The sequence below is a fragment of the Lepisma saccharinum genome, chromosome 9 (assembly GCF_977018435.1).
Source record: "Lepisma saccharinum chromosome 9, izLepSacc3.1, whole genome shotgun sequence".
In the NCBI taxonomy this organism is placed as follows: Eukaryota; Metazoa; Arthropoda; class Insecta; order Zygentoma; family Lepismatidae; genus Lepisma; species Lepisma saccharinum.
Window position 1 is genome coordinate 40,821,096 of NC_139237.1, and position 22,898 is coordinate 40,843,993.

General features: G+C 36.9%; 1 long non-coding RNA gene across 1 annotated transcript; it reads right to left on the reverse strand.

Annotated features, from left to right (window-relative positions):
- Positions 1–10,083: 10,083 nt before the first annotated feature.
- On the reverse strand, positions 10,084–14,574 carry LOC145992642 (uncharacterized). Its single transcript, XR_014442183.1, has 3 exons — positions 14,397–14,574; positions 13,353–13,391; positions 10,084–10,307 (listed from the first exon to the last, which is right to left on the reverse strand). It is a non-coding gene; the product is annotated as an uncharacterized LOC145992642 (long non-coding RNA).
- Between the last annotated feature and the right edge of the window lie 8,324 nt (positions 14,575–22,898).

Sequence of the window (22,898 nt, forward strand, 5' to 3'; positions counted from 1 at the left end):
TCATCTGCCCTTCAGGGTATGCAACCTATGGCAGTTCATTTTTTTCGTTTTTATGTCATGGTACCTTTTCCTTTGACTAAGTTGCTTGATATGCTTTTCAAAATGTGCACAAATATCGTAACCATGATAATGAGTAATATTCTCGAATGCATTTGCATTTGCAAATTGTATCCTACGCATTTCCCACAAATGCCTTTTTAGTGAAAGAAAAAGAATAATAAGAATAAAAATATGACATGGCCTTTTCAGAAGAAGAGTTTGTGTGCTTAACTAAACTGTATGCGAAATTTGTCAATTGCTACAGGTGATTTATTCTGAAGTCGAATATCGAGTAAAGAATGTGTTTGAACTTCATGAGTACCTGCGTACTACCCATGTGAATGAAGCTGTTGAACAAGTGTACAAACTAACAGAATTCTTTCTCACTGTTCCTGTCTCAAGCTCGTCGGTGGAAAAGTAGTTTTCTGCACTGAAGAGGATTCACACATTTCAACGCAGCACACAGACTCAGGCAAGGAAATCTGACTTGGGACCGATATCCATTGAAAAGGAACTGCTAAAGACATTGACCAGAAACTCCCGCTTCTACGACGACGTGATGGAGGTGTTCAGACTAAAGGATCGTCGAATCGAGTTACAGTATAAATGAGAATTTTCATTAAGTAATACATACATATGGTATTATTGTTAACATTAAGTGTGTGCATTTTATGTTTGAAATTGAGTATGCCCATGCATGACGTACATTGAAATAGATTCTATTTAGTTAAAATGTTTTTGGGTTTTCTTTATCCAATATTCAGATCAGGTTTATCTAAGGAAGCCTTACACCTTTCATAGAATCACGCTACGCCACTGCACCCACCCCACTCCCGTCAACATCTTCGTTCGCGTCCTTTGGGGAATCCCTTGCGCCGACATTGCACAACATTGCCGCGTGATTTTTTGACAAGGGCGTACCCAATTTCTTAGTGGACCGCCCAACACCGACGACTTCTCTCCACCCGTTTTGTCATTATTCACTTCGGAAAATCATTTTCCCACGTCTTGAAACGTCAATAACTCGGCAAAAAAGCCGTTTCTGGAATTTCGTTACATGAACTTTCCACCTTATTTTCACTCGTACAATTACCTCCCAAGCGTTGTAAACGAACTTACGAAACACCCTGTATATGTTCAAATAATTTCAACAACTTCATGACAAACTTTATTACTAAATAATTACTGATTTTGCCATTCTTTTTTCCCCTGTCAACAAACAAACAAGGAACAATGGAAGCAGAACATAAATACTTCCGGCGCGCACGTTCTACAACACTCTAGGATTTGTAAATACGCCACCCGATCACCGAAGGGTAAAGTGTGTGTTGCCTACCCTTCTGCATTTCTTGCTTCTATTAAAGCCTCATGGGGAAGTAATTCTTTCCACCACTGCACATATTTGCAGACATATTGAAACTGTTTGAGTCTATGTGCTGCACGTACACACATAATCTTCACATGTTTTGAAAAGGATAAATTCTTATCTAGGTACATACCAATATATTTTAGACTCTCACTTGGTTTTATATTCGAATTACCTATCTTAATATTGTCAACTTGCGTGATGTTATTGTTTTCCGTGGATAATGTTAATACTTGAGTCTTAGACTCATTCACTTTTAACACGTTAGATTGATACCACTCAAGAACTTCGGGCATGCTTTTTTTTCAATTTGCAATTACTTTTTCTAATTTGTTAGATGCGCAGTACAGAAGACAGTCATCTGCGTATAGATACAATACAAAGCCAAATTTCTTGCTTGCGATATCATTTACAAACACGTTGAAAAGTTTTGGTCCCAGAATAGAAAATAACAAAAAGCAATAATAATAATAGCACTAATAATAATAATAATAATAATAGTTTCTATGACTCTGCCCCCTTGAGAAAAAATCCTGCTAGCGTCCTTGGTGCTAAAACTATTCCATGCGAGCTCGGTGGCCGACTTTCTATCCAGCCACTGAGATTCCAGGTTCGAGCACCGGCCTGGGCATGAGTGTTCTTTGTGAGTATCCCCTTCGTCCATTTTATCTAATCCTCACTCATCCTCATGGTCGCGACTATCCAATTGTAGCAGAAAAGAGACGTGAAATAAAAAAATACAAAAAAGGCTATTTCAGGGGGAGGGGCAGAGCACGCATGGTGGCGATATCTCTAAGTACAATATCTTTGTGTTTAACGAATAGAAGCAACAATCATATTTAAGGCACTGGTTACGATTACTTCTAAAATGCAACTGCACTACATAAACTCAGAAATTATACTTACGTGTAGTGGTGTTACAAACAATACTCTTATTTACGGTTTCAATTATTTCCTCATAGAGACCTTTCATACTGAAGCCCATATCTTCACTGTATGAATTTGACAAATATATTTAGTGTAAAGCAAGTGAAAGTGAAACTAAACTCATGCCTGCAATGAATTGCACGTAAGTGTCTAAGTACATCTACTACATTACACTTGTAGACAACATAGTGGCAAAATGTACACTGAATAATATGAAAATATTTTCTCAGTAGAAGATTATTAATGGAAATATCTTATGTGCATTGCATAAAATGACGTTGTCTTACACAATACCGAATAATGAGTGATATTGATTGTGCCACGACTTTTCTGTTCTTACATAGAATGTGCATAGGTTTTCCTGTCAATGGCAGCAAGTTAAAAGCTTTCTTATGATTGATGTTTATTGCTGCCAAGTGAAATAGTGATCTCCATATCGAAGTGAGCTAATTCTGGGCTATTGTTATGAATGCTATATTAAGCAATGTCTCGTTATGATATATTTGAATGATTATTGCAGTAAGTTTGAGTTTCTCAATAAACGTTATACGATTGCGGTCTCGGATTTCCATTATTGATTTTGATTTCATTTGTGTTACTTACCGTTTCTTTTCTACTTTTGGCTAAACGCGACGGTGAGGATGAGTGATATTATGAAATTGAGTAAGGGACACTCACAAAAACACCTATGCCATGCCCAAGCCGGGATTTGAACCCGGGACCCGATTACCATTATCTTATTAACATTCTCAATATTGTCATCCTCTGTTCATTTTATTCGAGCATTGTAACACTAATGTAATGTAAAAGCGAGCATATATTTTTATTAACTGGCATTGCACAGTAGAGTAATCCCCCCCATAGTACGACAGCAGTTGACACCCAATTTCAAAGAGAGAAAAATGTAGGTGTCTGCTCTGAAGCGCTGGAAGCATTTGAAGATTGACAAGGTATGAAATGTGGGTGTATCTTTATGATTCGGAAACGAATAATTGGTTCATGGAATGGTATCATCTCTTCTTCGAGGACTAAGGAGTTTATGGACCAGCAATCCACACAGAAATTTATAGTGACTGTTCATCGGGATGACAAGGGTGTCATTCTCCTCGATTTGATTGAAAGTGGACGTACTGTGATCAGTAGGCCTAAGCGGTTCATTTAAACAATCAAGAAGCTTAGATAAGCTATTATCGGCTTTGAGGTTTCAAGTTTACTTTATGCACAGGTGAACTAATTAGGACTGGATGTACAGTTTCCATTTTTCTCCTCGGTGGAGGCACATAGTGGTTCGGATTCCACTTTAAACTGTAGGTCCAGTCCCGATTAGCCTTACTGTGCATAAAGTGGACTTAAAACACCAAATCAATCAATCAAATCAACCATTTTTCTCTAACGGATATCAAACCCGGAACCCCTTGATTACAAGGCGGCGACGTTATCATTACGCCATCGTGGAAGCCTTACCATTATGAGGAAGAAACTGATCAAAAACTGAGACCGATCCACAATCACCATGATTTGATATATTTTTTTTATTTAGCGTCGCTTTTCTTCCAATTTGAGTAATCGCGACGACGAGTTTGAGAGATGATATGATGACATTGAGGGCATCCATTCCTAGGCCGGGATTCAAACCCAAGGCTCCTGGCATCAAAGCACAATGTACTAACATAGTCACTATGAAAATATGTGAACTAGAAATAGAAAATATGTGAAATTGAACTAGTCATTACCTGTACAACATTGATGGCATGTCTTCAGATTTCCACCTGTTCAGTTTAATGATTTACAATCTTCCGATTTGATGACGTCGTTGAAGTGATAGCTATTGGTTGTGAAAAAATAGGCGTAAAAGTGAACCCGAATTTTGGCTCAAATGCAAGGCTTATGATGAGGACGAAGTTGAGTAGTACCGTTGTATAGAAGAGCTACTCTACCAACATATGTAATTTAAACGACCTATGACAGTTAATGAAAAAGTTAAGCCTTGGACTACTTTCGATACAATCCACGTATTTTCTTTCCATTTTGCGGTACATACTACTTACAGAGCTCAATATTTCTTCCTGTAAAGTAGCTTTCAGACCGACGTGACAAGCAACAGACGACACTTGTCTTTTGAAAACGAACCTACAGAAATAATGTAATATTTTGTACCGCGGTTGGTTACGTTTGTCACTAATACTGAGCCGTTTCTTCTGTAGCTTGATTCGTGTCGCCTCACTCTGGTGGTCGACATTGACACTAAATGCGTTTTTACAGACTGGAAGAACCTGTTTTGCTTGTCACTTCGGTGTGAAGTCCACGTGTCGCTAGTAATTTTTGTCTTAAATCTCCCTATAGTAAGCGGAAAAGTAATTTTAAGAATGTTGCTACATCATAATTTTCATGGGAGAAATTAATGCAATCTGAGTTGCCTTATTCTACGAAATAAAACCACAACTTGAGTATAATCTCAACGGATATACAAGAGATTTCTCTCGGGGTACCCCCTCCTGTTCTCCCCTCTCGTTCATTGCCTTTTGTCACCACTTCGTTCCTCTTCACTCCTCTTATCTCTTCTTCTCTTGCCGTCGACTCCCAACTCCACATAATTTCCTTCTCTCCCTTTCACTCTACTCTTCACTCCTCCCTCCCTTATTGTCCCCTCCTCTCCTCTCCCATGATTTCTTCTTCTTCTTTTCATCTTTCACCTCTTCTCTCCACTTTCCTCCACCACCCTGCATGTCCTTTCTTTCCTCTCCTCTTTTATCCTGTATTTTCTTCGCTCCTCTGCTTGCGTAGACTCACAAGCAAGGAAATACTATGAAATCGATTTTCCTTAAGTAGAGAACTTTATTTCTTTCCTAAGTATATTTTGTCCTTTACGATATAATACTGAATTATTTGTATTTTCAAATACATAATAGTACTTTATTATTATTTCCTTGCATTTCACACATTTCCATTGCGTATGTGGCAATCCTGAAAAATGAGCTTCACCTTACATGCAACCCACTAACGCCTTGTGTATGTTGGGTTGCCTAGAATAAAACGTCGTTGTTCTAAAACTTTTGGTGAACGCTGTACGAGTGAAAAATGTTCCACTTCTTTTTTTGTTAAATTGTAACGGTAATGCTAAAAATACCAGTTACAATAACATATACTTGTATTGCATATTTGTAATTGCATCGTACCCAGGCACATACCCAGGGGGAAGGCTCAGGGGCTGAAGCCCCCTCTAATTTAAATAGTGAATAGTGGTAACTAATGTTCCTTTCTTAGCAGGATTAAACATCTGGTATAATGAGTTGTAATATACTGAGAAATTCATCTTCAGGGCTTCTACGACCCCACGTTTTTGCCTTTAAATGGCGGCTACTGATAGGGAATGAGCCTCTCCAGAAATAAAATTCTGGCTACGGGCCTGATCGTACCGTTTAGAGCTCCTGAGTTATTAGTGTTTGAAAATGTTGACACTTTCCATCACTCTTTCATTCTAATGGAGGCCAGAGAACATTCCGTGCGGTGCGAGATTTACGGCTGCATGCCGTACCTTGAAGGCCAGTAAGAGCTGCGTGCGTGGGGAGGGAAAGAATACAGTAGAGGAAGGCCCTCCCTTTTCACGAAATCGCCTCAGTTTTCTCCTGCCATGAGCACAATGCCACATTGCGCTGTTACTCAAAAATCAGATGACGAGAGGATTCCCACTACACGAACGTGACCGATGAGGCCTGCCTCACTCATTCTACTCCTGTTACAACGCTGCAGCACCGCTGCTTGCACTGCAATCCGCACGTGTATATTAGAGCGCTCTTCCACAAATATAGTTGATTGACCAGGCCTGACAGTGGTACATTGTTTCCTTCCAAATTATTAGGAATGGGTAGAGTATTTCCTAAATCCTTCAATCCGAAATGTACCCCTTGCACCCAAGGGCGCCAGCAGGATTTTTTCTCAAGGGGGGCAGAGTCATAGAAATGTATTATTATTATTATGGCTATTATTTTTATTTTTATTTTTGTTGTTATTATTATTACATTACTATTGCTACTAACCTCCTCCGTAGCCGTACGATCTAAGGCGCTGAGCTTTGGGCTCCGACTGCGGGACGGCATGGGTTCGAGTCCCCCTGGGTTCAGTCTCTCGGTTCTCGGCCTGTGTATAGGACCGGTGGCATCCCACCATCCTGAGAAAATTGGGAAGCTACGAGTGAGTAGAGTAATCCGGTCTCGGAAATCGCCTATAACGGCTGGGGGTTCGACGTGCTGACCCCATGTCACCCCATTACCGGTTGAAGAACTCGACACATCTATAATAGATAGGATTGTGGGAGGGAGACTAGCAGTCGGGAGATAGGTCAAGGCCCTTCCAGGTCTGCCGAGCCACGGGTTATTATTACTATTACTATTACTATTGGATGACAAAGAAACTAAAGAGAATGATCAATAAAAAGAGAAGGTATCATGATAAATTTAAACTTACAAATAAGTGTGTATATTACAGTACTTATTCCCAATTAAGGAAAGATGTTAAAAAGGAATATTCTAATGTAAAGGAGCATTACTACTCCTCCTTAGAAAACAATGTTAATGGTGACAAGAATGCTTTTTGGTTTCACTTTAATAGAAAGAAGAGAGAAAATACTATCACTGAAATTATTTATGATAATGATGTACTGTTCAATGAATATGATATTGCTAATGCTTTTAGTGAGCTTTTTCACAAATCTTTCTCAAAAAGAAGTCATGTAAATTTTAAAAATATTCTTCTTCATTCATACACAAACTTAATTGATGTACGTGTTATTTTGGAAAAGGATGTAAGTGATACAATTAACAAACTAAAAGGCAGGTCTTCAATAGGTCCTGATGGCATACCTAATTTTATTTTGAAAGCAAACAAAGATGTTTTTGTACCATTGTTAACTAAAATTTACAACATGTCACTTACTTCTGGAATATTTCCAGATATCTGGAAAAATGTGTTTATTGTACCTGTAACTAAAAACAAAGATGGAAAAGCCAATGATCTTAATAATTATAGACCAATTACTATATTAAATTACATGGCAAAGGTTTTTGAACACATAATTGCTGACTATTTGTCTTTTTCTTTTAAACAATACATTGATGGAAATCAGCATGGATTTTTTAGAAAAAGGTCTACTATCACAAATTTATTGGTTTTAATAGACTCTCTTAAATCTAACATTAGGAAGCAATCCCAGACTGATATTTTATTTATTGACTTGGCTAAAGCCTTTGATAGTGTCAGCCATGAGCTATTAATTTACAAACTCGACCAAATGGGATTATCACCACGATTTCTGAAATGGTTTTCCAACTTTTTAGTAAATAGACGTTTCTCTGTTAAGATTGGTGAAAAAACTTCTTCTAAAAAAGAAATACTTTGTGGAGTACCTCAAGGGTCGCCACTTGGCCCAATTCTGTTCGCTGTTTTTATCAATGATGTTACATTATGTTTTAAATCTAGCACATGTTTACTATATGCAGATGATATAAAAATATTTAAGAGTATTTTAACAAATAATGATGTCGCTCAACTTCAGGCTGATCTCGATAGAATGACATATTGGTGCAAGATTAATGAAATGGAAATTAACTTGAAAAAGTGTAAAGTTTTAAGACGTACTAAGAAAGTTCATTATATAGTCTCCAACTATTTTATTTATGAAAATAAAATCCAAGTGTGCGACAGTCATAAAGACTTAGGAATAGTAATAGACTCCTCTCTCATTTTTGATGAGCACATTTCAGAAATTTGCAAAAGAGCAAAGAGAATGCTTGGTTATATATTTTTCTCATGGAAAGTTTTTAAAAAGGAAGATACCTTAATATTCCTGTATAAAACGATAGTTCGTCCTATTCTTGAATATGCAAATGAATTATGGTTTTTGACTGCAACCAGTCACCTTCAAAAAGTTGAATCAGTTCAAAAACTTTTTATCAGGTTATTATGCACAAAGTTTAAAAAAAATTACTATGACCAACATTACTCTGAATGGTTATCACAGTTGAATATGTTTTCCTTAGAAGAAAGAAGAAAAATGAAAAGGTTAAATTTTGTAGAGAAGATATTAAATTTCCAAGTTGACAGTGAATACTTTTTGAATAATATAGCTTATAAAATTCCCAGATATTCCCATAGGTATATCTCAATTCTCACATGCCTAAACAAAGCAAGAGGTTTAGTAGCTGATCTTGTTGAAACCTACAATTTGAATTTATGTTGATGTACAAAATTGTAGGATCCACTGTTTTATTTTATAATTATGTATTCATTTTTTTTTAATTTTGTATAACATAGTGGTTGTTTAATCGAATCTTCACTTCAATAAATATGATCATTATTATTATTAGAACAATACACAGTTAATTGCACAATATTATATAACAATAAACAATTATTAGTATCAGAGATATAATAGATCTCATTGAAAACTAACTTGAAGTGTAAATATGCTAACTTGTTATGTTATGTTATTATACAGCTTACGTATTTTATTCGTGTAACTTTGTACTTTTGTATTTGACTTAGTGCTGTATTAGGTTTCATACTGTGTTCAACACTTAAAATAAACGATTATTATTATTATTATTACTACTACTACTAGTTTTTAAAAAAATTACATATATTTGAATTTTCCATATTTTGTTAATCTATATACAATTTGTATAACAGTATATTTAACATTAATTCATGTAGGACAAAAATATGTTTTTATAGTTACATATTCAGTGTAAAATAGACTAAGCTTCTATGTAACCCTATTTCAAATTATAATAATAATAATAGTTGCTCTAATTTATGGCCTGTAAGTCACAGAAAACAATACTTTTTGTTATGGCTACAATATATCTACAATATAATCATTCGATTTTCATTAACTCTTTTCAGAAATCTCAGGGGGGCAAGTGCCCCCCCCTGATCACAGGTGCCCATGCTTGCACGCCCTCTCATATAATTTGACAGACGCGAGATGCTGGCGTTCAAAGAATCGCTTTTAGTAACTAAACGCAAACATATCATATGTCTACATTACCTCCCTCTTCAAGAGAATCAAAACCATCTTGAATCACTTATACCATTGACAGTGGCGTACTCAGGATTTACGAATACTTTTTTAGTAGTCAGCTCTCATGTTACATCTTTTCCTGCCTTTAATCTTTTTATTGGAATATTGAGTCAAAGGGGGGTATGAATCCCACCAGCCCCGCCCCCTCTTGGGCATACCACTGGCTCTAGTTATCACACTTGATCTGTGCTCTTGAAAAACTTTATAAGGAGGAGCAGACAGAATGAGTGTTAAAGCTTTTCTGTTCTTGAAATGGAAATGTACATGTTTCTATAACCTGTTGAAACTATCCTAAAAGTAGCCATAACACTATTTTTTTAAAAAAACGAATTATATAGTGTACCAACCACTGTGGCTCAGTCGGTAACGCGTCTGACTACCATGCTAAAGGTCCCGGGTTCGATCCCCGGCCGGTTCAAATCCGGGAACTTTTCTAACGATGGAAGCGGCCCCGGCGCCCACCCAGCGTCGAATAACATGGGTACCTGGGGGAAACCCTGGGGGGTAAAGGCGGTCAGGGGCGTGATGCTGATCACATCACCCCCACTCACGACCGGATCAAGAAAGTGTGGGGCGTTACCTCCATACCCCCTATACGCCTTCATGGCGTGGTGCTAAGCACAGGGGAACACTTTACCTTTTACCTTTACCAACCACTAGAAAAATACAACGATTTGTTTTCGTTTCTTTATTTTAGGAAGTCTTACGTATCTTCTCAAATATACATCTCATTCGAGGTATTACTCATTACAGTCATTTTCTTTCTATCTCTTTTTCTTTGTCCATGTGACGAAATAGTATTCTTATTGCTCAAACTAATTATTATGGAAAATATCTAACTTTAATCATAATCATAATGCCAAGATCCTCTGTGTCCGAAAAGATTGTATATCCAATCTGAAAAAGACAGATAAATATATATTTTGTATCCAACAGGTCCAAATTGTTTGGAGTATATACAGGGTGTCAATAAAGGCAGTTTACAATTTAGCACTTTTAAAAACAAGAATTGTACTGACATACGTAAGCATATTGCAGTTCATATGACGAGACAATTAAGAAAAGCTACTTTTGGTGTTTAGACCACTTGAGATGTGCACCACTGGTTGCGCGTACAGCATCTAAACCGTATTCCAGCTGTATCCGTGCTCTGAAAACAGCCTTTATGGACACCCTGTATTTCTTCAAAAAGTGTCCCTTCTTGTCAACAACACACAAAAAAGATAAGTATGATAAAATGTAACATTGCCTACTAAGAAAAATCATAATCATAATTACATAAATTAATATGAATGAAGACAAGCACAAGTAATACTGCGTAGATTACATCTGTACATAAATGTAGAACTTCCTGACATTGGCCATGGGTATCACACAATTGCAGAGGTGAATAACGTCGGAGTTACGAGCGTCTGAGCGGCGATGCTAAATTATATATTTAACGCTTGCAATTTATTTCCATTCACAGTAATTTGCTTCTATCCGTGACAAAAATATTGAGCCCTCTGTTTGCGTGCTTGTAAAATTGTACTCCGTGTGTGGAAAAACGTCAAATATACCTCATTGGAAAGCTGCAAGTATCTATTTTTTAATAAGCGTCATCTATAAATTATTCTTTGTTGCATTTTTGTATTATAATGAAAAATTCTCTAAGAAGTGTAGTTTTTTCTTCCAGTTTGCAAGAACGGGGAACTTAACATCATACAGTTCATAATCCACAATTGATATAATATTGAGATTTTTTATACGTGAAGACGGATTGTTTCTGCATTTCTGTGGAAGAAGTCAAATGCAGATCTTCACTAGATGCTTCAAAAATTGAAATTTTAGGCAAACGTGCAATCTTGAAATGCGTAATTGCAAATTCAATTAAATTGTAAAAATCCGTTTATATGACACATTTGATCCAAATGCAGAAGTTTAACATGTGTATCTCAAGTATGCCCACAGATATAAATTATTATTGACCACTCCTAATATGGTAAACGCGCGGATGACGTATGGCGAGATGCGGCCAATCTCAGACTCCGCGGGCTCCGGGTGACTTGCACAGTGTTGCCGCTTTGCTGCAGCTACTGAAAGTGCGTTCCGTTGGTCCGATCCAAAACATTGTGGCAGTGTAAAATAATGAATAAACAATTTATCATATTATGAATGAAATACATTTTCTTTGTATACTTTAGTTATTGTTATATTTTCTAGCTTTCATCCAATCTTTATACGAACGTCATTTTCTCCTTATCATTTTATGTCGCTCATTTAAAAAGAGTAAGTGCAAGGATGAGCTTGATTTGATGAAGGCAATGAAATACCTTACCAAATATTCGAACCCGTCTCCCCTGTATAAAAAAAATAACGGGTCTGCGATGTACCCCAACAGGAACTTCATAACAAAGGAAAACCAAGAAAAAGTGCATGTAAGGGATCTTACGTATGTGTGCGAGTTCAGGCTATATGGTAGGAACACAAGAGTGATAAAAGAAAAAAAGGCATTTGTCAATTACAGCATCTGAACAATGCTTCTCTGTGCACAACAATTTGCTTTCTAACCAAAACTTTCGGCTTACTTTCCTTGTGCTGGCTGAACGCAAAGTTTAAAGGGCTGCCGGCGGCGTGTGGCAACAAAGCGCACTTCGTCGTAGCAACGATACGAAAAACGCTCGAGCCGGTTGCCAAGATAAACAATTCTGTCTGTCGTTTTCAATTCACATAATATGAAAAGATAAGACATAAAAAATTGATTTTTATTGCATGCTCATTATTTAGATATTCTTTGCATCGACATTGGGCTCACCATTACCGAGATTGCAACACTGTTACTAAACATTAATATTGGCTGTTCCACAAATGATAGCAACATTATATATGGCCGAGATATTTACACATAAACAAGCTTCAATGACAAGAAATTTCATATTTTTACGACTGGTTTTCAAGAAGCTACACACAATTGAATTCGACTTACATAAAACACACACGAAAAAACTACACTTTTACGAACATTTTTGTCTGAATAGAGAATAGACAGAGCTAAAATCAATTTGTCTTGCTTTTTTTCTAAATGTAGACACTTGTAGCTTTCCAATGAGGTATATTTGACTCTTTTCCTCCCACGGAGTACAATTTTACAAGCACGTAAACAGAGGGCTCAATATTTTTGTCACGGATAGTAGTACAGATCTTTGCATAAAAAAAGTCCTTCCTTCACCCTTTTTTGAAACAAACCCACGGACCCCATGGTTGGAGAGAACTACTGTGTATGACCCTTCCATTTACATTAAGCTACAACTGACATCTTGACCCTACCAAAAATACCCCAAAACAGCAACACGTAACCATGGATATAGTTCAATCTTCAGGAGTTAAAATAGTCTCTTATTCGGATATCTGGAGAGGGCTATTTTCACTTCATGGAATAAGGTAGGTTGGAATGGATTGAATTAGTGTTTTAAGTCTACTTTATGCACAGTAAGGCTAATCTGGACTGGACCTACAGTTTAAAGTGGGATCCGAACCACTATGTGCCTCCATCGGGTATCGAACCCAGCACCCCTTGTTTACAAGGCGATGACGTAAAAAATGCGCCATAGGGGAGGCCCATAGGTTGGAATTGTATTAATATTGGGAGCAATTGTGTGTTCGGGGTCATGTACTCATAGTATTTTCAATAACCATTAGAACTCTATTTACTGACTTTCCAATTAATTGAAGGAGTACAAGTTCTATGTCTTAATGGAAAAGAGGGCCTCCCCCATGGCGCAGTGGTAGCGTCATTGCCTTGTAATCAAGGGGTCCCGGGTTCGATACCTGGTGGAGACACAAGTGGTTCGGATCCCACTTTAAACTGTAGGTGCAGTCCCGATTAGCCTTACTGCTCAAAACAGCAACTCACTCTTAATGGAAAATTTGAAAATTCTGAATTATATCATGATCCAGACTTACGTAAAATGAAGTCTCCTGCTTGACCGTGCTTTAGAGGAACTGAAATGATAGGAAAAAATACACATATTGTGGAAAGATTCAAGCATCAATATATCTATGTATACTAAAATAACTTTTCACAAGAGAATGAAAGGTGAAGTTGATTAATTCCAGACTTCATCTCAATACTCTAACGGAAATAATTTCAAGTAGTTCAACTACTAATTACGACACAGAGTTGATCCATTTTGAACATTCCTAATACTATTAGGGTAAGAGCTGCAGATAGTTTTCTCGAGGTGCAACTTCATAAGAATAATGGAGTGTACTGTTACTTGCATAAGAATTTAGCAATAATAATGTTGATCGAAATTCAAATGTAACACATCCCACTGACCAGTACCCTCAACAGAGAAATGTAAGTTGGGCATTCACATTCAACATGCACCTAAATATTGTGTAAAAATGCATAGTGTCAAATTATGAATTTATCAAATCTGTGCACATAATAAACAATTGTTGACGAAGATAAGTTACGTAGTGTAAAGCAGGATTTTGAAAATATAATGAAAAAACATATGCGTTAAAAATGAGCAGAAATATTTGAATGGTGTCCTAAGTAACATGCTAAGTCCTGGAAAATCTGACTGTTCATCATATTGCAATAGTGGTTGCCAAACGTACTAAATTATATATTTTGACGAGTAATAAAAAATCGCAGAGGAATAAAAATGGCAGAAATGTGCCGAACGATGTTCTAAGAAATAACCGAAATTCGTGGAAAATCCTATTGGAGGTTTATTCGCCATATTAGGCACTGGTCTCTTTCGTGATTGTCATCTGTACAATGACTATGTACTTAGCATATTGATTACAATTAATGACGACCTAGCAAAAGCAAAAGTTAATTTAGCACTTGATAATATTAAAGAAGCACTGATAAAGGCACGTTGTAAACGCAGTTTAATGTAATGATATCGCAAATACTACAGTGAACTAAGAGAGAAAAAACTATCACAAAGCGAGGAAGTTTTCGACAAATGTTTTCATACTCGTATAACTTACAAGTTGACACAGAACCCTGAATCAGCAAAATTGCAATGGCTGTACCGAACAGTATTTGGATTGTCCTTTCCATGTCCGTAAATAATACAGTAGTTTTCCGGAAACTTAACCACCTTACAAGGCAACTTCGCATTCGATCTAATGAGAAGTACCTTGTGTAGTAGCCATATCACGCGTGTCGAATGGGCCATTAATTGATGACGGCAGAACGAGACACTTACATTGTTATTTGCTTGTTGCGAAATTCAATGTTGATAGATACAACGCTGTTTGCTGTTTCTTGAAGTATTTCAGATCGTATGTGTGACAAATGTCTTTTCATCACTAATTACTTTATTGCCAGAGAATTAGTAGCTAAATGAAGTAATCAAATCAGAGTCAATCTGATAATGCAAAATTAACAATGGAAACCTGTTGGCAGCAATGCAGTACAATCGTATGGATTCACTAACATTACATAAGAGAAAATTGCAATTGTTCGTGGATTATTTCATGTTTGATAACACTGGGGAACAAAAAAAAGATTTTATTTTGCGGCATAAAGTTTAATAACAGTTTCAGCACACAAAACAACTATGATTGCCAATTGTATGATTGGTTCAGTTGAATTGACTCCAGTTATAAAAATAAACACACCATGGAAAATGTAGGAGGTAAAATTACTCTACGCTTTTCTCGGTAATATCAAAATTTGATAATGGGCTGAAATTCCTATAAGAAATTTATTTATTTAGTTGTAAATTGTTGCTTGGCAACTCAACACTCAACACTCAACAAACCTTAAGGAAGAATACCAAAACATAAAAATGGTTTTCGAAAAAAATTGAATATGCTGAGCATAAGTGGCTCGTGTGTGTGGATTTGAAGATGGTGTTTTTTTTTACTAGGACAGCAAAGTGGGTACACAAAATATCCCTGTTTCCTATGTTTGTGAGATAGTCGTGCTAGAGAAAAGCATTGGACGATAAAAGTTTGGCCCCCAAGGGAAAATATTAGTGGGAAAAGCAAATATCATTCATGAACCGCTGATAGATACGGACAAAATCATTAAACTTGGGTTGATAAAACAGTTTGTCAAGGCCTTAGATACAAGTGACGATTGTTTCAAATATATATGCCACACTTTTCCAGGACTAAGTATTGAAAAATTGAAGGCAGGAATCTTTGACGGACCACCACAAATTCGTACACTCATAAATGATGCCAATTTTACAACTTACATGTCTTACATCGAATCTGAGGCCTGGCTGAGCTTTGTGTTCGTCGTCAAAAACTTTTTGGGGAATCACAGAGCAGAAAAGTACCCCGATATAGTTGGAAATATGTTGAAAAATTTTGAGAAATTGGGAGCTAATATGAGTGTGAAGATACATTTTCTACATAGCCACCACATTGACAGATTCCCTGAGAACCTTGGTGATTTTAGTGAAGAACGGGGAGAAAGGTTCCATCAGGATATAAGGATAATGGAAGAAAGGTACCAGGGACGGTGGGATCGCCACGTGATGGCCGACTACTGTTGGAGCTTACAGAGGGATTGTCCTCAAAAGCAATACAGCAGGAAATCGTATAGAAAACGTTCCACATAGTTTGTTACTTCATTGTGTACATATTTTCTTAATTATTTTGATCATAGGCCTATATAAATTTATTTTTATAATAATGATTGTAATCACAAAAAGAAATATTAAATTGTTATTGGAAGTACATTTATATGTATGTCTTATGTTTCCGCCATTTTGGTTTAGTTGCATTTATTTCATAAATTAGAGCCAATTCAGGAAATATATTATTATATCTTTATTCAGCAGCATGAAATTGCCCTAAATTAGCTCTCAAAAAATGTGCCGCAATTTCACTGTTCCCCAGTGTAATCATTCGTACGGAAGTCTTCACTATACACAAGCAATAAATGATTTACTATTTGGAGAGTTATTTGTGTTTACACATACACTGACAAATTGTCAATTCGGCAATTATATTCACTTTCTTTTAGGCAATGTGAGTTTGAAGGATTTTAAAAAAACGGAACAGTTGACATTTCCTTGTTTAAAACACGTAGCATATCAGAAAACAGAGAAAATAATAGGTAATTTTGCATGTATATGCATCAAAATCCACTTTACAACTTATTATAATATATTGAACAAATCACCATGTGCCAAGCAAAAATTATGTACCACTTCCGATGTAGGCATATCGGTGTATCGGTTTATCGGTAAAATTACCGATTAATCAACGGCTGTAAATTTCCTCTGAACTTATTGGAAGGCAAGAATTATGCTGGGATCGTACGGTTTTGAAGGACAGTACCAAAGATTTATGCTTGAACACCACTATTTTTGTAAACCATAGAATATTAATCAGGAATTTTACTTTTCGCCAACTTTTTGTTTTTCTAAATATTAGTAGTATAGAAATGAGATAAGGACAGTTGCTATTTAATATTCGCAATTTAATTTGCACGTACTTATAACTAATTTGCACGGGTTTTAATTAATTCGCATGTACTTAGAATTCATTTGCATGTACTTAGAATACTTTACATTTATGTATTTGCATGTTTATAACTTTTTATGAATATATAATTATTTATTTTATGAAAAATATGTATATAGAAGGTAATTAGAGGTACTAAACGCTATGCATATGGTTTTATATGCATTACTGCAAAGTATGTTATGTATAAATCGATAATATTAATGTTTATAATATTGAAAATAAGTTTTCTATGGTTTATGAACCGCTATGAACGGTGGTAATGGCTGTAGGTACAGGTTCAATTACGATTGGGGACGGTCCCGGTACTCGAACCCGCGATATGTAATATTATTAATTAGTACTATGTAATTTTCATTATGTTATGAAACACGGTGGTGCAACACGCTAGACAGAAGACGGTGAGCTCCGCTCTGAGGGTAGACGAGAAAGGAATTTGGGGAGTGTGCGGTCAAGGTCAAATGACGTCAGAACGCCAGGACAAAGAAGGAACCCGATTGACCAATCAGAGAACGCGTCGGTAGATTTTCAGAACCGGTTTTTTCCAAGGTTAACCAGTACGCAAGAACAGGGGAAAGCTATGCAACGCTGTACGGCAGGGGAGGGATTGAACCAGACAACAAAGGATGTCTCGAAATGCGCCGCAAGGGTTAAATTTTTTGAAACTGTACGTCGTTTGCATGCCAGAACATGTTTCTGTCAAAGTAGCCCAAGGTTGCCCAGTACACAAGAACAAAGGATGATGGGAAGAAGTTCAAGGTGAACTAGAACGCAAGAACAAAGAAAGCGTCGATTTTATTTCAACCAATCAGAAAACGCGTCGGTTTTATTTCAACCAATCAGAGAACGCGTCGGTTTTGTTTATGAAGTATAAAAAAGCGCGTAAAAGCGAGAAGAAGTTAGTTTGAGAAGTATTTCTGAACCATTGTGTCAGAAAAGATATCAACTTGTGATCATTGTCTGAGATTTGAAGACAAAGAACGCAAAAGAAGCTATAATTAAGGTAAGTGATTTTTATTATGTATTGTCTTTTTAAATAAAGCGTAAATACAAATAATGAAACGAAGCAAGAAACAAATATGCGTAATATGAACAAGTACTACAACTATTTTTCTATTTTTTACAGGTGATTCTATTTTCTGTGCACGTGCGAGTGGAAGGAACTGTTAGTGAAAGATGGCATCTACAAGCTCTAACACCGAGGCTAACCACACTGCGGTGAGTACTTCGAACGAAATTATATGTAATTTTCATTCTGGAAAGTATACTTCCCCACTAGAACTCGTTAATGCATACTACGATATGTGTGACAGAGTTATTTTCCACGACGATATCCCTTCATGTGATCCGACTTTTTTCTGCGAGACAGTGCAAACAGCAATGTGTCAATTAGGGGTGGGGGCAAGTCAGTTTTCAATTGTGGATGAAAGAGAAAGATATTTTAGGCGGTTTGGAATGCTAGGACGGGAGGTATCCATTGAAATACCTAATCAGGTTGTGGGGGACCCTGAATATTTAGTTGGGTCCATGTTTCAATTTCTAATGAAAAAGATTTTTTTTGATGTGGCACCGGACAGTCAGGTTGGTTTGATTATTTTCGGTAATGAAACCAATAAGGATATTTATATCCCTTGGCGCCGCCTTTCGGCATTAAATCCCAAGATTATTCAACACTATGTGACCAAAGTGCTGAACAGCAATGAATCCTTTTTTGTAGATAACTCTTTGAAATGCATGGCTCACATTGTCGAACCCAAGCGCGGTAGAGGGAGGAACAAGTACCCTCTGTACAGAAAGTACGCCCCTTTACTATCAATAAACAATCCTAACCAGAGACAGCGGGCTATCACTATTATGACTAACGATGACAATTTGTGCTTGCCGCGAGCTATTGCATTTGCCCAAGCTAAAGTTGAGAAGAACACAAACAAAATCAAATCCTTTCAAAGATCTGATAACAAACTGAAAGAAGCCGCTATGCGGTTATGCCATGAAGCTCGCGTCGATCCAACCAATGGATGCACTGTAGAGGACATTGTTAAATTTCAGAATCATTTGGGACCAGAGTACCAAATTGTTGTGTTTTCAATGAAAGAGGGGGAAAGGGAGTATGAAGTTATTAGGTCAACACCATTCGCCCCTAAACAGATTAATTTACTGTATCACGATCAACATTTTGATATAGTCAACTCTGTCCCCAAACTTTTTGTGAAAAATTATTACTGCCCCAAATGCCAAGTCGGATTTGGATATAAATATCAACATACTGAATGCACTAGGTATTGTTCATTATGTGAATACACTCATAGTGATGAAGCCACTAACACTATCCCCAGAAAATGCACTGCATGTAATAGGAAGTTTCTGTCCCCGGAATGTTATGAAAATCATTTGCGCACCGAAGGGCGGAAATCAAGTGTTTGCCAAACTATTCACCAATGTAACGTTTGTTACAAAGTAGTGAACAAGAGAAAGCGCAAAACACCACACAAATGCGATGAATTTTTTTGTAAAAGCTGTAATGCTTTTGTTGAGCCAGCACACAAATGCTATATTCAGCCTGTTAAGCCCGAACCAAGTGCAAAGTTTCTTTATATTTTTTATGATTTTGAGTGTATGCTGGTAGAGAGCGAGAATGAGCAGAAACACGAAGTCAATCTGGCTGTTGCTAAGCAAGCCTGTCATGTCTGTAAAGACACTGATGCTGATTTCTGCGAGACGTGTGGTCCCCGTGTCCATATTTTCCCTAATATTCAAGAATTTATGCAATATATTCAAACTCCGAGGGAAGGGTTTGATAAAATTGTGTGTATTGCACATAATGCAGGGCGATACGATTCACATTTTGTTTTAAATTACCTGATTACTAAAGAGAATATTACCCCTTCCGTAATTATGCAGGGTAGGAAAATAATAGAGATGTCTATCACCAAGAAAATAGTGTTCAGGGACTCCTTGAATTTCATGCTCATGAAATTGAAAGATTTGCCTGCAAGTCTGGGACTAGCGGAAGATTTGCAGAAAGGCGATTTTCCGTATTTGTTTTCAACCCCTGCAAATCAGAATTATGTAGGTCCATTCCCTGATATTCAATATTATGATATAGATTCCAAGTCCCCCAAAGAAAGAGAAGAAATGCTAAACTGGCACGAGGAAACTGTCCATGCAGGGAAAATTTTTGATTTTCAAAAAGAGTTGCGCGAATACTGTATTAAAGATGTAGAAATTCTTGCTGCTGCATGTATTAAATTTTCTAATCTGATCGAAGATCTGACTGGAATACAGTGCTTTGTTCGCTGCGCGACTCTCGCGTCGTTAGCGTCTTTGATATTTAGAAGTAAATATCTTAAAGAAAACACTCTTATTAAAGTTCCGCCATTTGGATTTCGTGAACAAGACCAACAGTCTCTAATTGCATTAAAGTGGTTAAAGTGGGTCGAAAATACTGAAAAGATCACTCTAAGACACGCAGGGAATCTCGGGGAGGCTAAAATAGGACGTTATAAGTTGGACGGGCTCCACGAAGAAAGCAAAACTGTTTATAGTTTCCAAGGGTGCTACTACCATGCTTGCCCGATTTGTCTTCCTGAAAACAGGGATAAGCCTCTTAACGAGACTGGCGAGACCCTAGACCATAGGTACGAACGTACTGTTACCCGTAAAGAAATGTTAGAGCAAATGGGGTACAAAGTTGTAGAAAAATGGGAATGTGAATTCAATGAGGAAATTAAAAAAGATCCAGAATTACGCAAATTTATTGCTGAGAATTGTTATTCCCTGAATAACCCACTTATCCCAAAACAAGCTTTTAATGGGGGACGCACTGAACTTTTCAGGGCAGTTTATGAAAAACAAGAGAATGAAAATACGAGCATGAAACTGCTAGATGTAGTTTCCCTTTACCCTGCAATGATGAAGCAAAGAAAAATGCCTACAGGGAAACCAGTGATTTACACGTCAGAGTTTCCTACCTTGGATAATGTGTTTGGGGTTGTAAAATGTGATATTCTCCCCCCTAAAGATTTATATTTACCAGTACTGGGCATGTCCTGCAATAACAAATTAATGTTTGCTTTATGCAGAACTTGTGCACAAAGCGAGAATCAAGAACAATGTTCACACGCAGATAAAGAAAGATACTTACATGGCACCTGGGTATCGGAAGAACTGAAACTGGCTGTAAAAAAAGGGTACAAAATACTCAAAATATATGAAATTTGGGATTTTCCTTCGGCTCACCAGAATGATAATGTGTTCAAAGACTATGTAGACACATTTCTTAGACTGAAACAACAGTCTTCAGGATATCCTTCCGGCTGCAGTTCAGAACATGACAAAGACAAGTATATTCAAGATTATTTCGATCGTGAGGGAATTCAACTTGTAAAAGATGAAATTGCACCTAACCCTGGACTTCGTTTTATTTCCAAAATTCTGCTAAATTCAATCTTTGGTAAATTTGCCCAAAATCCTTTAAAAACTAAGTCTATTTTCGTAAATACAGAACAGAAATTCCATGATATAGTGTTTAATCCACAGTATGAAATCAGTAATGTTGTCCCTATTTCCGAATCTTGTTTATTAGTGAATTATATTGATCTGGAAAGCAAAAATGAACCGTTAGTACTTTCAAATGTACTTGTCTCTGCGTTTATTACTGCTTATGGAAGAATGCATTTATATTTTTTTATGGACAAAGTCAAGGAAAGTATTCACTACGTGGATACGGACTCTGTGTTCTATGTAGAAAGAGAACATGAAAAACTTATTCCTACAGGCTCATTTCTTGGTGAAATGACGGATGAGATTAAAGAGCCCTACCAAATTACATGCTTTTTGGGTGGTGGTCCCAAAAACTATGCATATAAGATGGTGAACAAACATGATCCTCAGGATGAGAAACATGTTATTAAAGTAAGAGGCATTACCATGAATTACAGAACTCGACTCCAGATTAATTTTGATTATTTTAAGCAACTGGTCAAAGGGGAAATTGAAAAGAGAGTTGTTGAGAACCCACGTAAAATTAAACGAAAAGCCAATTTTGAAATTGTTTCTGAATCTGAGCAGAAAACACACCAAGCAGTCCACACGAAACGAAGAAAAATTGAAAATTTTGAAACGGTTCCATATGGAATCTAAATAAAAAACGAGTGTTTTTTATATTTTTTTATTGTCTTTTTTACAGTCCTAAGACCCTTCTTAGTGCCTCAATTTGTGTATTTATCCAGGGGCACTCCCCATCGATCCTCTGTCTTCCACAATACCCGCATCTCCCCTCTCTTCTTCGCCTCTGGCGCGACGAGGGAGGGGACACCGGGCGCAGGCGGTGAGCGGTCCGGAGGTGGAATATGAGGGCCTTTTTGCCCCGGAACCCCACCTCCCAGCAGATATCACATTCGCGTTTAATTTCATCCTGAAAAGAAAAGATAAAATTAATTTGTGGTATATATTTGGGCCATTGTGTGTCTGCGCTTCAAGCAGAGAACGTGTGTTGTTCAACATGGAACTGCGTTTTACACACCCGTTTGCAATGATGGTTTGTGGGCCCTCACAAAGTGGAAAAACCACTTTTGTGGATAAGCTTCTATTTTATAAACATAAAATGTTTACACAAGTTCCAAAAACAGTAATATGGGCGTATGGTGCGGTTCCTCCCAGATTAAAATTAAGCCAAAATACAAATATTCAGTTCATTGAAGGAATCCCTGATGTAGCAAATATGGATATTGAAACTCCTGGATTAATTGTCATTGATGATCTAATGAATGAAAGCAGCAAAGATTCCGCTGTTGCAGATATATTTACGAAATATTCTCATCACAAAAATATAAGTGTTATTTTTATAGTACAAAATTTATTTCACAAAGGTGCTAAAATGAGAGACATAAGCCTCAACTCACACTATCTTGTGATATTCAAAAATCCACGTGACAAACACCAAATATACCATTTAGCACGACAATTCAAACCTGACAATAGTAAAAGCGTTTTGGAAGCTTT